Raw genomic sequence first — 17,047 nt, forward strand, 5'->3', positions numbered from 1 at the left:
CACAATGTATTGGTGAGATAAACATGTAATCATTACCAAAATAGCAAAAATTTCTCCCCAAAGGTCTATAGTAGACTCCTTATGGATCAATCTCCTTGGTTATATATCAAAAATTTAAATTTAAATGAGAGTTTAACTTGAATTGACAGTTAAATATAACCTTATACAGAAATGTTGACATAGGTAATAAACTTCAATAATAATGGATATTAGCATCAAAACTCTCATTTAAATTTAAAATTTTCATATATATATATATATATAAAGGTTATGAAGGATATTGGAGTCAACCAAACCCTAAAGATACAGGTAATAACGAGTAAGTGCTGTATACCGACTATATATATATATTTTTTACTTGTTTTAGTCATGTAATAATCAATTCTACTATTACTGTCTCCGATGAAGGGATACATTGGATTTTCCCTGAAACAGCTGTAAGACTTTATCTATAAAATATAATTCTAACTTTGCCATTGGTCTCTTTATCCTTTTCTTTCTTTATATATATATATATATATATATATATATATATATATATATATATATACATATATATACATACATACATATATATATGTATATATATACATACATATATATGTATATATATACATACATATATATGTAAGGTACGACCGTGCGAACTCATAAAAGGAGAAATGGTGACAAATGGAAAAACAGGACTCCTTTTATTTAAACGTTTCACACGGTCGAACATACAAATATATATATCAATGGATGATATATATGATATGTTATGCGACGATAACATAGATGACCAGTAATGAAAGACCACAACCGTATTAGATGAATAACAGATATATTTATTGTAGCGTTAAAGATGTATGTCTGTGTGAGAGTGTGAATGCGACATATAAGAACATAATCAAAGACAGGCCGTCATACAAAGAAAAGTGTGTATGTGAGTGATACATGTGTGTATGTGAAATATTACAGCAGAGAAAGAGTCAATGACACGTGAGCAATTATACCAGATCTTGGGTACACAATAAGAAAAGTTCTGTATGTGAAAGTGAGGGACGCTGAGTTTGGCAGAGCTGATCACTAGTTGTGATGTTGAGGCATCGATGCCTAGCCGTGATTCTTGTTATACAGATGTTCGTCGCTGGCTGTGGTTCTCTTGTCTGTTTGTTTACTGTGGTGAAGCTAAGTCACCTAACAGAATCGAAGAGAGAGATGGGCCGCGGAGTTTGGTGTGGTGTACATAGTAAATCGTGTTGACGCTGGTAGCGTAGAGGCTGCTTGGTAGGTGCTGGTTAGTAGTCGTAGAATCGTGTTGGTCATGATGATGATGCTGGATAGTAGTAGTAGACTCTTGTTGCTGATGTGGCGACGGCGGAGGTCATCGTGGCTGGACGAAGCTGCTGAAGTGGTCGCTGGCTGCTTCTGCTGTCGTGTGGTACACGGAACAGTTCTCAAAGAGAAACTGGACCGAGACAAATTATTGGGTATGAGTTGATCTATATATAGCGTTAAGAGGGCTCCAAATGCCTTTAGAATTTTACTCCATCACGTGACCTTATTAGGGGCCGTGATTGGTCAGTTCGCGTTCTGGCGGGAACGGTTCGAAGAAGTTGCCGATTCGAATAATGATCAGTCACGTGATGGACAAGGAATGGGTTCTCTACTACGCTCGCATTTATTTATATTTAAATGAGAAGATTGTATGTAATGGCGATAGTAGTTTGTATCTAATGGCGGGAGGTAGTTTCACTACATATATATATATATAGTTATTAATATTTCTAATTTCGTCCTAATTTTGGGACTGCCATGTTGGCTTGGCGATAACTATTAATATATATATATATATATATATATATATATATATATATATATATATATATATACATATACATGATTAAAAATTTATCTCAACTAAAAATAAATACCAATGAAGGAGTCTTGTATGTGGCTGCTCCAGCTGCTAGAAATATCAGTCAAATCCCTTCAAAAGCAGATCTCAATTTCCTTAAGAACCATAAAAAGGGAAGGATACAGTAGACAATGTTATCTGCAATAAATTATGTCTGAAAAGAGAGGATGGTCATGGCTAGAATGTCTTTGATTATTGGGTTAAACATTAACAACTGTAACTTACAATGGTCAATAGAGCTCGAGGCAATGAGCTGGCAGAATTGTTAGCATGCTGGACAAAATGCTTAGTGGCATTTTGTCTGTCTGTATGTTCTGAGTTCAAGTTCCACTGAAGTCAACTTTGCCTTTCATTCTTTCAGGGTTGATGAAATGAATACCAGTTGAATACTGGGGTCGATGTAATTGACTAAGCCCCTCTCCTGAAATTGCTGGCCTTGTGCCAAAATTTGGAACCAACATTGGGAAAGTTCAATGATGATAGGTTGGCATCAAACAAAATGTCTTGCAGTGTTTACTTAGAGACTCTCATGTTATCAGTTCAAATCCCATCAGCTTTGTGTTTTTTTTCTTCCAGGGCCAATAAAATAAAAGACCAGGGAAGTAACTGCCCACCACCCCCACCTAGATTTGTGGCCCTGCGACTATGTATGAAATGAATATGTTGGATTTCAGGTTAAATATCGGTTAAAATGTCTTACGGTTAAGTTGGTTCCCATGCATTTCCCTGAAGAGAAGACTACATTCTTATCAACATCACCTATTCCTATGGAAGGTATAATTTGTAATCTTCGAAACATATGTTGGAAATAAAAGTATTCAGTTAACATATGTGTTTTACTCCATTTACTAAATTTATATATTTACTCAAGTACCCAAAATAACAAGGAGTTTCTACCTCATAAACAGGAGTTACACCAGTCATTTTGTGATCTTTGCTACCCTGGTATCTATTAACCAATTTATTTTGTCCGAGTTAATTATTAACTAAGAGAAAATAAATACATACATATATATATATATATGTGTGTGTGTGTGTGTGTGTGTGTGTGTGTGTGTGTGCACATGTGGCTGTGTGGTAAGAAGTTTCCTTCCCAACCGCATAGCTCCAGGTTCAGTCCCAATGCATGGCAGCTTGAGCAAATATCTTCTACCATAGCCTCAGGCCAAACAAAGCCTTGAGAGTGAATTTGGTAGATGGAAACTGAATGAAGCTTGTCGTGTGTGTGTGTGTGTGTATTTTACTATCCCCTTGCCTTGACATTACATGATGGTTGTAGGCAAGCGTTGCCATCATACAAGCAATGTCCTTCATTTCCAATCTTCCATGAAAACATATCTGTTCATGGGGAAATATTACCTTACTTGGTAACAAGTGAGGGTTGGCAACAGAAAGGGCAGAAAATCTGCCTGTACAAAGTCTTTCTAACCCATGCGAGCTTGGAAAAGTGGATGTTAAAAGTATGTGTATATATGCATATACATGCACATATGTATAATAATAAATGAAATGAGAAGTAAAGAGAGCTTCTGACAATGCAGAAAATTTTTAAAACCTTTATATTTTCGGTGCAAAGGCCCATCTTATGTGTTTACATAGATCCTGCCATTTTGGACAGTGACCCCTGCTGCTACTTGAGAATAACGACGAAGGGTTAAAAAAGAGTAAAAATAATTGAAAATGAAATAAAATTGAAGCCAAAATATTAGAAATTATTGAAAGTGGGTAGAAAAAACACTACGTAGTCTATCTTAGGGTATTTGTACTATCTTAGGGTATCTGTAGACAGCTGAATGTGATTTCGGAATATAACGAGGATCAATTCGGGTCTTGAGAATTTTCTGAAATTCCTCTCCCCACCTCAAGATTTCCCCCACAAGTTACTTTATAGTCATAATGTATGTCGTCTGAAAGGTATTTCTATAAAATTTCATTGAAAAAAAAACTCCATTTTCCTAAAAGCTACGAGGGAAAAGCTCGGATCTTGTGAATTTTCCGAAGTCCTCTCCTCATCCCCTTGGAAAAGATTTTCCCCACAAATTACTTTATAATCGTAATGTATGCCATAAAATTTCAATTTTTCAAAATAAAAAAATTTACCCCACCCCCTCCTGTCCCGATTCTACGGCCTTCAAGCAGGCTATTCACATGCTAGAAATAACAGCCAAATCTTACAAAATTGCGATGAAATAATGAAAGAAATATGTAATCAATCTACTCACCTTTCTGCAAAGATTTCTTTCAAAGTAATTTTCCGCAGTAATATGACAAAGGAGAGAGGGAGACAGATAGAGAAAGAAAGAGAGAGGAGAGAGGGAGACAAATAGATAGAGAAAGAGAGAGGAGAGAGAGGGAGACAGACAAATAGATAGATAGATAAATAGATAGATAGATAGAGAAAAAGGTTTATGGTACTGGTAACACACACAAACATATATGATCAGAGATGAAAATTAAAAGGTCATTTTATTCCCACCAGTCAGTTTGTGAATTCAGCAAAAAGGTAAGAAAAAACTTCCATCATTGATACAAAAGGCTTTTGCAGCTGAGAAGATTCACGGAATATTTTTTTTTGTTTCTTTTTCAGCATATTTTCCAAAAGTTTATACTGAAATCTTTCTGAAGATTCAAAGGCATAACTACAGATTTCCGACACCGACTTTGGACGCTCATAACTTTCAAGAAAATGGATATTTTGTAATGAAATTGTCTAAGTGTTATATCATGTAGATTCCGAATATACAAAATTTGGGGGAGAAAGTGTTTTAGGAGTTTGGGGTGAAGAATTTCGGAAAATTCACCGGCGTCCACTTCAATTCGTCTTAACTTTCGAGAAAATGGATATTTTTTAATAAAATTCTCTACAAATATACCTCAGACTATGTAGATTCCGAGGACATAGGAATTTTGGGGGTAAACAATTGGGGGATAATTTTGAGAACTGTTCCCCAGTCGTGGGTGTTTCTGAACAAGCCCATATTTGTTTCATTTTCTCCATTTGTGCATCTGAAGATGTCAACTGAAGAAACAATCAGGCAGTTAAGGTAAATGAAGCCCTCACCAGAAAACTCGTTATGCTAAAAATAACAGCTAATGGTGTGGTACACAGAAATATGTTATTAAGACGACTTACCTGTTGCACATGATTTTTTTTTTTCACTTTAAATTCCCAGGCAGATGTTTCTAATGGAAAGGCAGACGACACCAAAAGCAAAAATAAGGAATATACAAGCACAGTTAGATATAGAAGTATAAAGCATAATTTGTTACATAATCTCTATAATAAACATGATATTGAATGGAATGATTTCCCGTTCGAACTTTTTTTAATTGCATATGTGTATGTGTGTGGTAGAAATCTACGGATGCACAAACGCACAAAACGGAAACAAATATGCACGACTTATTCAGAAACACCCGCGAGTGGGGAACAGTTCTCAAAAATAGGCCCCCAATTGTTTTCCCCTAAAATTCATATGTCCTCGGAATCTACATGGTCCAAGGTATATTTGTAGAGAATTTCATTAAAAAATATCCATTTTCTTGAAAGTTAAGACGAATTGAAGTGGACTTCGGTGAATTTTCCAAAATTCCCCAGTCCAACCCCTCCTAAAATACTTTCCCCCTCCCAAAATTTTGTGTATTCGGAATCTACATGATATAACACATATTTGTAGACAATTTCATTAAAAATATCCATTTTTCTGAAAGCTATGATAATCCAAAGTCGGGGGCGCAGAAATCTGTAGTTATGTCGATTCAAAAATACATAAAACGAATAATGTAAGTAAAAAAAAGTTCGTCAATATTCAAAAGAATATTTAAAATTTGGATTTACATCTGCTCTCCACGATAAACTGTCACCAAGTTATGGGCGAAAACCTCGGATCTTGTGAATTTTCCGAAGTCCTCTCCCCTCACCTTGGAAAAGATTTTCTCACAAATTTCTTTATAATCGTAATCTATGCCGATTGAAAGGTATTTGTATAAAATTTCATTTAAAGAAAAAACATTTTCCTAAAAGTTACGAGGGAAAAACTCGGATCTTGTGGATTTTCCGAAGCCCTCCCCTTCCTGTTGCTTTCCCCTTTTTGTTTTCATATTCGTTTCCTACACATTTTTTTTTTACATCCGTTGCACTATATATATTTTTTATTTTGTTTCCGAGTAATATGGTAAACATTAACCAAATTTTGAATAATAAAAATTAAATATTACAAGAGCACATCAGGATTTTAGAACCGATTCGGTGGGGCACGGCCAAAAATCGGTCAGGAACCACTGTTCTATCTAAAAGTTAGTTTTTGATTTAAGGTTTTCTTCGATTTTACACAATATGATTTTTAAACCTTTTAATTTTATTACGTATATCACCGTTTCTTTAAAAAAACGAAAAAAACGTTAGTTGAAATGACCAGTGAAATGAAACCAATTTCAAATGTGTTGATCCTTCGATGGTGATCCTTCTGTCTATGTGAATTGTATGTTTATACAGATAACCTTAATTTTTGTTCCATTCTCAATCAAAACTGCCCAACGAATGGGAATATGCAACTCTGAGTAGCAGTTTCTTGTGATACTTTTGTGATGTCTTTGCAGCTTTAATAATACAGTACACACACACACACACATCCTCCTCCTCATCGTTTAATGCCCACTTTCCATGCTGGCATGGGTAGGATGGTTTGATAGGAGCTGGCCTGACCGAAGCTTGCACCAGACTTCTGTTTTGGCAGGATTTTTATAGTTGGATACCCTTCCTAATATCGATCTACTCAGCAGAGTGGACTTAGTGCTTTTTACATGGCAGCACCAGAGGCAAAGTCAGTTTTGGTAAGGTTTTTACAGCTGGATGCCCTTCCAAATGCCAACCACTATACAGTGTGGACTGGATGTTTTTTTAAGTGGCACCTGCTCTGACAGGGTCACTGAGTAACTTGCAAGACAATGATCCTTTGAGAGGTGAGGGGACATTGGATAAGGTGATCTTGTGTCAGATGATAAAAGTGTGACAGAGACAGGTGTCTTGCTGTAGAGGAGGTACAAGGTGAGAGAGAGAGAGAGAGAGAGAGAGAGAGAGAGAGAGAGAGAGAGAGAGAGATCAGGAATGAAGACAGAAACAAGTGTGCTGCTGCAAAGGAAATACATGGTTACCCAACCTGAGAGAAGAACAGGAGAAGGAGAGAGGGAGAGAGAGTGGGAGACAGCAAGATAGAGATGGTGGCAAAGTGCCAGGCATACTAACAAGGGATGGGGATCAGGATATAAATGAGATGGTTGAGTAAAGGAAGAGAGAAATGTAGATGGTGGCAAGTGCCAGGACATACCCTTGAGTTCAAAGGTCATAATATAATTGTGTGGGGAAAACCTGGGTATATATATAGAGTGGTGGGGGCTACTGGATAGCAATGATACAGAGAAACAGGGCCGTGAAGACAGGATTGAGGAGTGAGAGGTAGGCATACTGCATGAAGGAGGAAATGTGAGCAAGAGATTGATTTGTTGGGGTAGGGTGTGTAAAAATTTTTCTTGTTATATGTGGGTGGAACACACAGGTCGTGGGGGGGGGTTAGAGGATAGCAGTGATACAGTGAGACTGGACCAAGTGGACAGGATTGGGAAGTGAGAGGTACGTATAGTGCAAGAAGTGGAAATATGAGGAAAAGAGATGTTTATATACACTAAGTACATAAGATTTTTGAGGTCATTTGAATGAATTTAGAAAAAGACACAGCTCATCAAAGAAAAGCTGTATTTGAAGACAAATTGGTGCAAATAATCTTGAAAATCCTTTTATCACACCTATTCAATGAATCCACCATTAGCATCAATGGCTGTTCAATATGGGGTCAGAAGTGTTGATGCGCCTGAATCAGTTTTGGACATAGTGTTGGTTATGGTGGACTTGAGACATTGTCTGATATTATGGGGGTGTTGATGGACCTCTCTCTCACAAGTACCCCCTCATGTAATAGTCCAGTAGGTTGAAGTCTGGTGAGCAAGGAAGCCATGTGTCTGGGATAACATGATCATAAGGACTGACATGCATCTACGCTTGAGTTGTCCTAACCTTGTGAGACGGTGCAGAGTCTTGTTGGGAAACGTCTTCTGTTACATACTCTGTCTATCCAGGGCCTCACAGCTTTTTCCAATACCTCTGTGTAGACAGTGGCATTGGCACTTAAGCCCCGTGAAAAACAGTGAGGAGGCATGACATCTTACTCATTGCTAACGACTCCCAGAACCATCACAGTTCCTAGGATCTCAGTATAAATGACTGCTGGAATTTCATTCGGGTTTCTGCTTAACCATTTGTTGTTTCTTCAGTTTAGCTTTTTGGTCCAGATTGAAATTTTTCTTATTGGAGAAAAACCAAAGCATCCCAGCCACTTGATGTTTTAACTTGTTTAACAAGCACTTTGCATGGATTGAACGATTGTCTCATCATGTCTAGCATAAACTGACCCTTCTGAATCACATACAACTTGTATCTGATGGCTTCATGCATAACTCTTCTGATGGTGCATTCTGAAACCTTCACGTCCTTTGCAATGAGTCTGATTGACTCCCCAGAGTATTTTGTTTTTATTGATTATTTCTTGGGCATTTTGTACAAAGTTATGTGTTCTGATGGTATTAGTAACCTTTGCATGCATTTTGCATTTGGCTGCTGATGTTGGATCCCTGTTAGCAGCTTCCAGCTCCTTTTGAACTTTGACAATGAAAGATCATGCAACTTTCAGGAAGTGAGCTATCTCTGTATCACTATGCTATGCCTTTTAAGACAATGCTTACAATATGCCTCCTCATTTGCTGAGTCAACCTGATGTTTGACATTATCTGAAAAGTAGGGTAAAGAAAAACAAAGTTGGAAGAAAGTAGAGCTCTTGAAGAAGGTGGCCTCAAAAAACTGATATATATATGTGTGTGTGTGCTTGCATATATATATATATATATATATATATATCATCATCATCATCATCATCGTTTAACGTCCGCTTTCCATGCTAGCATGGGTTGGACGATCTGACTGAGGACTGGTGAAACCGGATGGCAACACCAGGCTCCAATCTAGTTTGGCAGAGTTTCTACAGCTGGATGCCCTTCCTAACGCCAACCACTCAGAGAGTGTAGTGGGTGCTTTTACGTGTCACCCGCACGAAAACGGCCACGCTCGAAATGGTGTCTTTTATGTGCCACCCGCACAAGCCAGTCCAGGGGCACTGGCAACGATCTCGCTCGAAAATCCTACGGGAGCCAGTCAGGCGGTACTGGCAACGGCCACGCTCAAAATGGTGCATCTCATGTGCCACCCGCACAAGAACCAGTCCAGGGGCACTGGCAACGATCTTACTTGGCTTGCCGGGTCTTCTGACGCACAGCACATTTCCAAAGGTCTCGGTCAGTAGTCATCGCCTCGGTGAGGCCCAATGTACGAAGGTCTTGCCTCACCACCTCAGCCCAGGTCTTCCTGGGCCTACCTCTTCCACGGGTTCCCTCAACTGTTAGGGTGTGGCACTTTTTCACGCAGCTATCCTCATCCATTCTCACCACATGTCCATACCAGCGCAATCGTCTCTCTTGCACACCACAACTGATGCTTCTAATGTTCAGCTTTTCTCTCAAGATACTTACACTCTGACGGGTATTCACATTGACATTACACATCCAACGGAGCATACTGGCTTCATTCCTTGCGAGCTTACGTATGTCCTCAGCAGTTACAGCCCATGTTTCACTGCCATGTAGCATGGTTGTTCGTACGCATGCGTCATACAGTCTGCCTTTTACTCTGAGTGAGAGTCCCTTTGTCGCCAGCAGGGGTAAGAGCTCTCTAAACTTTGCCCAGGCTATTCTTATTCTAGCAGCTACACTTTCAGCGCACCCACCCCCACTACTAACTTGGTCGCCCAGATAGAGGAAGCTATCGACTACCTCTAGTTTTTCACCCTGGAATGAGATAGAAGTTGTTTCCTGTTTGTTTACAGTCTTTATTGCACCTGAACATCTGCCACAAACAAAAACTAACTTGCTAGTTAACCTGCCTTTGATGTTGCTGCACCTCTTATGTGTCCATAGCTTGCACCGGGTACATCTTATAGAGTTACTACCTACTCCTTTTCTACATACTGAGCAGGGCCATCTACCTGAAGGGGTTTGTGTTTTATCTACCTTCCTACTTATTAGGATTTTGGTTTTAGCTAGGTTGACTCTAAGGCCCTTCAATTCTAGACCTTGCTTCCACACCTGAAACTTCTCCTCTAGTTCTGATAGTGACCGGGCAATTAGGGCAAGGTCATCAGCATAGAGGAGCTCCCAGGGGCAACCTGTCTTGAACTCCTCTGTGATTGCCTGGAGGACTATGATAAATAAGAGGGGGCTGAGGACGGAACCTTGGTGGACCCCTACCTCTACCCGGAATTCATTGCTGTACTCATTTCCAACCCTCACCTTACTGGCAGCATCTCTGTACATGGCTCGCACAGCTCTCACTAACCATTCTTCTATCCCAAGTTTCCTCATTGACCACCAGATAAGGGATCGGGGGACCCTGTCAAAGGCTTTCTCCATGTCAACGAAAGCCAGGTACAGAGGTTTATCCTTAGCTAGGTATTTCTCCTGCAACTGTCTCACTAGAAATAAGGCATCAGTAGTGCTTTTACCTGGCACGAACCCAAACTGCATCTCATCTAAATTGATTCGCTCCCTAATTAGTTGGGCTATGACCCTCTCTGTAACTTTCATAACCTGATCTAACAGCTTGATGCCTCTGTAATTATTTGTATCTAAAGCGTCACCTTTACCTTTGTAGCAGTTGACTATGATGCTGCTACACCAGTCATTGGGTATAACTCCTTCGTGTATCACCTGGTTCGTAATACGGGTGACTAGGCTATAGCCAACACTGCCAGATATTTTGAGCATCTCTGCAGTGATTCCTGATGGGTCGGGGGCTTTCCCGGTCTTCATACTCTTAATTGCTTTATCTACCCTGGTACTATCAACTCGGATAGCTAGTCCCTCTATTGGGTCGACATACGGCAGGCTCTCTTTCTCCCATTCATTCTCTTTATTAAGCAATCTATCGTAGTGGCATCTCCAGACCTCTTTCTTTGCATCCTCATTTAGTGCAAGCGTACCATCATCTATGCGAACACATTTCTCTCCTACAACATCACTATTCTCTCTCCTACACTGTCTTGCAACACGAAATACCTCGAGTCTTTGGTCCTCACGGCGCAGAACATTGGCAAATCTTTCCTTATCTGCTTCCCCTCTGGCTAAATAAACCTGTCGCCTAGCCTCCCTTCTGGCACATTGGTACAATTCCCTGCTACCACCGTTCTTCCAGTCCTTCCAAGCCTGTTTCTTTTGTCTAATAGCCCTGTCTACCTCCTTGTTCCACCACCACGTTACTCTGGGTCGGGAGGGGACCTTACACCACCCACAAATCTGGTCGGTGGCTTTCAACAGGTTCTCCCGCAGAAATCTCCAATTGTCTTCCACGTTGTATGATGCTATATCCCCTTCTATTTCGTTAAATGCTTCAAGTAACTTGTCTCTAAGTCTCTGTCCGTTTGCAGGGTCTTTAAGCTTCCACACCCTTCTCCTCCAAGCCTGTCTAATTCTGGGCACCCATTTTGCCTTGATCCCAAAGTCGCTAACTACTAATCTATGTTGTGGGGTACATTCTTCGCCAGGGTAGGTTTTGGCATATATATATATATATATATATATATATATTACTATATGACTATGCACCTACACACTTGGAGTGATTGGCATTAGGAAATAGCATCCAGCCATAGAAACCATGCCAGACCAGGCTGGAGTCTGGTGCAGCCCTTCAGCTTACCAGCCCCGGTCAAACCATCCAACTCATGCCAGCATGGACAAATGGATGCTAAATGATGATGATGATGATTATGGGAAACCAAATAACTGAACTTACAAATTTAAAAATATGTTCATAATCAATTTTTTACCCCCCAAATTAATGGTGCTGTTTATTTTGTTGTTTGTGCAGTATCCAATTAGTAAATTGATTACAATTACTGCTAATAACAATAGATTAAGAATTTATATTTTCTCCCTAGATGACAGTTCAACACAGTTCTATATTTAAGAGATGAGGAATTATGTACATTATTTACATTATTTACATTTGACAGATATTTGTCCTCATCTTGTTTGTTGTTAACACAATGTTTTGGCTGATATGCCCTATCAGCCAAAATGTTGTGTTAGCAAACAAGATGAGGACAAATATCCGTCAAATGTAAATAATGTACAGTTCAACACTTCAAGATAAAGATAAACATGGTGGTTATGATTTGGTTGGTTTCAGTTGGAAAACTGAATTACAATCTAATAAATAAAAATATCTAAATTAATCAATATTGTTATGTCTTCAAAAAACAAAATGCTTTTTATGCTTTCTCACCAATAAAATACCTTTTCTCTAATGTATCCCTCTCTAGCATATGCATATTGATGTATCTTCACTACATAGTCATTTATGTTTATAGATTATTTTACTATATTTCATTTTTTTAAAATTCTTCTTTTGGTTTAATTGGCAGACTTTGAAGAAAAAACATTGTTCATTATATGCTATGTGGTAAGAAGCTTGCTTCCCAACAACATGGTCCTGGGTTCAGTCCCCCTGTGTGGCACCTTGGGCAAGTGTCTTCTACTATAGCCTCATGCCAACCAAAGCCTTGTGAGTAGATTTGGTAGATGGAAAGTAAAAGAATCCCATCATATCATCATTATCATTTAGCATCCATTTTCCATGCTGGTGTGGGTTAGATGGTTTGACTGGAACTGACAAGCCCGAGAGCTGCAGTCTGTTGTTGGCTTGATTTCTATGGCTGGATGCCCTTCCTAATGCCAATCACTCCACAAAGTTCACCAATTGCCTTTAAACGTGTCACTGACACTGGTGCCTTTAATGTATCACCTGCACAAGTCCCTTTTACATGTCACTGGCCTTGACTACAATTTCACTAAACTCGACATGTCTTCTCAAGCACTGCAAACCACCAACGGTCTTGGTTACTTGTCATAACCTCTGTGAGATTCAACATCCAAAGATCATATTTCACCACCTCTTGCATGTCTTCCTGGGTCTACCTCCACAGGTTCTCTCCAGCACTTCTTTATGCAGCTGTCCTCATCCATTCACATCACATGGCCATACCAACAATGCAATATCTTGGCAACTAACAACTGCCTTGCACACTACATCTAATGCCTCTTATACCCAATTTTTCTCTTAAGACATTCACACTCTGTGTTGTATATGCACACTAACATTGCATTTCCTGCAGAATATACTAGCTTTATTTCTTTCAAGCCTTCACATGTTCTCTGCAGAGCTCATGTTTCACTGCCATATACATACATACATACATACATATACGACAGGCTTCTTTCAGTTTCCGTCTACCAAATCCACTCACAAGGCTTTGGTTGGCCCGAGGTTATAGTAGAAGACATTTGCCCAAGGTGCCACGCAGTGGGACTGAACCCGAAGCCATGTGGTTGGGAAGCAAGCTTCTTACCATAGCCATGTCTGCTCCTATTGGGTTGGCCAAAAAGTCTGTTGTTTCTTTTAAAATGAAAATAAGCTACAAGTTTTAAACGCACAACGATTTATTCAATCATTGATAATAACCATTCCGTTCCAGCATTTTCTGCCACTTTGTGGGCAGATCCATTATTCCCTGCTCAAAGAATTTCCTGTCTTTACTGGCGGAAATCTTTTTTAGGTGTACTTTCTCACCCTTTTCAAAGTTAATGCTTGTCCATTCAATGAATTTTGAAGAGATCAAAACGAGTGGAAATCTGAAGGCGCAATGTCGGGCAAATATGAAAAGTTCGGCAAAACTTCCCAGACAAACCCCAATAATCCCTCTGCGTTTGCAAAGAACTGGGTGGTCTGGCATCGTAATGATGAAAGACAATGCCTTTAAGATTAGCAAGTGCTGGACACTTTTAGTGGATCATAGCGATTAATGTTGGGGTTTGATGTTAGCACTTAAAATTATGGTTTCGGGTTAGAGGAAAGATTATATTTAAACAGAAATTAGGGGACTGAAAAAAAGATTTGAATTTGTGTACAAGTTTTTGCAGAATTGATATTGCATACGTTTAAAACTTGGATATATGACGTAAAAAATTATCAATTTTTTTAGAAAGGGTATGGGGGCTAGAAGGTATACTTGGAAAGTCCGCTGAGTGTTTTTCCAAAAGATTTACTATAAGTTAATGAAATTGCTTTGCGATGTTACCGTTAATACTGTCAGTCTCCAATTCGGGAAACACTGGGTATTACAGCAAGTTATATGGAAATGCATTACACACACAAACACACCCACACACATAATTAATAAAAAAAAAAAACAAAGAAAAAACAAGAAAAAAACAACAACGCGAGGATGTGGTACATACAAAGTATTAAAAGACGCTCAGGAAAGGAAAGAAAGGGTGTTTGTATATAACTGAATTACAAGCACATCTCTCTCTATGCATTGTATGTAGGTACGCGCGCGCACAGACACACACATATACGAAGTGTGTTAAAAATATATTTTGTATCTGTAATTGCATTTTCATTCTAAATACATTGAAATTGAAGCAACATTATTTGAGATTTACACAAAGTGAAACAACAGCTTTCAAATAGAAGCATAATATATGTATACACTTTAAACGTAACCTATTCCCACTCTCTATCTTTCATATATATATATATATATATATATATATATATATACACACACACACACGTGTGTGAGTCATATAAGAGACCATAGGTCAGGGAGAAGGTACACTCACATGACTGTTAGTAGAGTTGGTATATTGTCTGAAGTTTATAGTATTAAATATCCATCACGGCTGGTCATCTAATTATATAAATACGCTCATCAGAGGTAACGGACGAGAAGGGAATATGACAACTGCTCTCCACTGCCAGAGGTGGATTAGTACAATCGATCGGCGTCTGCTGTAAAAAGGTGGTGAAATGAAAAATAAATAAATAAATAGATCCAGGGGGTTTGGCTGGGAGTTATGTCCCTTGGTTAGGTATGTTGTGCAGTCGGCAAGAGTTATCTTGAAGTGAAAAAAGTTTGTGTTAATAATGTGGTGTCTCTGCGGTGATGGAGTGTGTGGTATTTGTAGCAGTGTTATATGTATAAATATTTCTGGGGGTGTAGATATACATAGCGCTGTGTTCGTTCTGTTTTCCACCACATTAACACAAACTTTCCCCACTTTCAGATAACTCTTGCTGACTGCACAACATATACCTATCCAAGGGACATAACTCCCAGCCAAATCCCCTGGACCTTTTTCATTTCACTACCTTTTACAGCAGACACCGACCGCTTGTACTAATTCACCTCCTGCAGTCGCCATATTCCCTTCCATGTCGGCTACGTCTGATGAGGGTGTTTATATAATTGCATTGTTACCTAACACTCTATTGTATTTTTTGTGCGAAACCGATTGGTAAAACCAGCCGTGATGCGGTCTACCACGGTATCAAACAGTATAGTTAGGGTTATCTACCTTATCTTTCAGATATTTCAGAGATAAAAGGAATTACACAAACGAGAAAAATTGAATCGTATATTATTTTATATGATAAAGAAATTACACAGATAAATCAAGACAATCCATTTTCACATTCTCTCTCAATAATTGGGATCAGACTGTTCTCGTCACCTTGTTCCACACAAATGTATTGACAGTCTGAGCCTTGTTTGAGACCAAAAACCGACGGCCCATCAATTCTATGTCCATGGTTCCTGTAGTTTCCTTGTTCTGCATCACTGTCTTCGAAGAGACGAGCGTTGTCACCATTCAGCATTCTTCCTCGATTGTATTTTTATCGACCAGCAAATCTTGCTTCATCGATCTGAATGGGGTTATCGTTTGTCCCAACCCTCTTCCCTCGTCATTCATGATAGACTACAGCTCTACACACTTCGCGGCACAGTTATTGTATTTTTAGACTTTCCTGTTGTGGTCATGGGTATAGCCATGACAAAAAAAAAAAAAAAGAAATTAGTTCTAAAATCTCACTCAGGCTCAGCTTGCAGTTTAATTTGTTGTTAATGTCCGTATAATGGAAAAATTGGTCACGCTTTCGTTTTCCCTGCATGACAGTACCATCTCGACGGCAGGGATCTGCTTCTTGTTGTGTATCCAGCAGATTGTAATCTTGTAAAAATGTGACTGCTGTTTCCTCTGTCAAGATGACACGTGTATAAAAATCTTTCAGCAACATATCAACGTAAGGTAAACCGCAAGGGAAAAGGCGAGATTACGACGAGTAGTTTTTAAGGTAGATAGCCCTGGCTATGCTGTTTAACACACACACACACACACACACACACACACACACACACACACACACACACACACACACACACACACACATACACACACACACACACACACACACACACACATTTAAAAAATACTTGTTAGAGGATTATTTTATGCCGATGATGGCACACTCAGAGAGGGGATATGTAACATTTAATGGGCATATTTGCCACTGCATGTGCACATTTCAGACTCACAATTAGTCTGGGGAAAACCAAAGTATTGTTTACTCCCGTGCCAGGACAAACATTCTGGACCAAACATTTTTGTGAATGGAAGAAGTTTAGAAGTCGTTGTAGGAATCACACTGTCTAGAGATGGTAGTCTTGATGCAGAGATATGCTACCGAATAGAGAAGGGGAGTGTTGCATTTGGAAAGCTCGAAAAGCGAGAATGGGCGGATGGAGGTGTTTCCCTGCAGACAAAATTCAGTGTCTATAAAGCGTTTGTATTGTCTGCTCTTCTTTATTCAAGTGAGACATGGACCACTTACAAGCGTCGCATAAAAATGCTGGAGAGATTTCATCAAAAGTGCCTCAGACTTATCTTAAGAGTCAAGTGGGAATGTTTCATACTAGATCCAGAAGTTTAACGCATGGCACGTTGCAGCCCAGTTGAACATGTTATCTTGGTTCAAATGAGATGGACTGGCCATGTTATTAGAATGAAAGACAAGCGTTTGCCAAAGCGTCTTTTTAATGGCGAGCTCAACTCTGGTAAGCGACCACAACACAAGCCGAGGAAAAG

General features: G+C 39.2%; 1 long non-coding RNA gene across 1 annotated transcript; it reads right to left on the reverse strand.

The window, feature by feature from the left end:
- Window positions 1–806: 806 nt before the first annotated feature.
- Window positions 807–15,173, reverse strand: LOC149130959 (uncharacterized). The gene is made up of 3 exons (XR_016238569.1): window positions 14,744–15,173; window positions 5,034–5,083; window positions 807–2,054 (listed from the first exon to the last, which is right to left on the reverse strand). It is a non-coding gene; the product is annotated as an uncharacterized LOC149130959 (long non-coding RNA).
- Between the last annotated feature and the right edge of the window lie 1,874 nt (window positions 15,174–17,047).

The sequence above is a fragment of the Octopus bimaculoides genome, chromosome 26 (assembly GCF_046866305.1).
Source record: "Octopus bimaculoides isolate indiv1 chromosome 26, ASM4686630v1, whole genome shotgun sequence".
Lineage (NCBI taxonomy): Eukaryota > Metazoa > Mollusca > Cephalopoda > Octopoda > Octopodidae > Octopus > Octopus bimaculoides.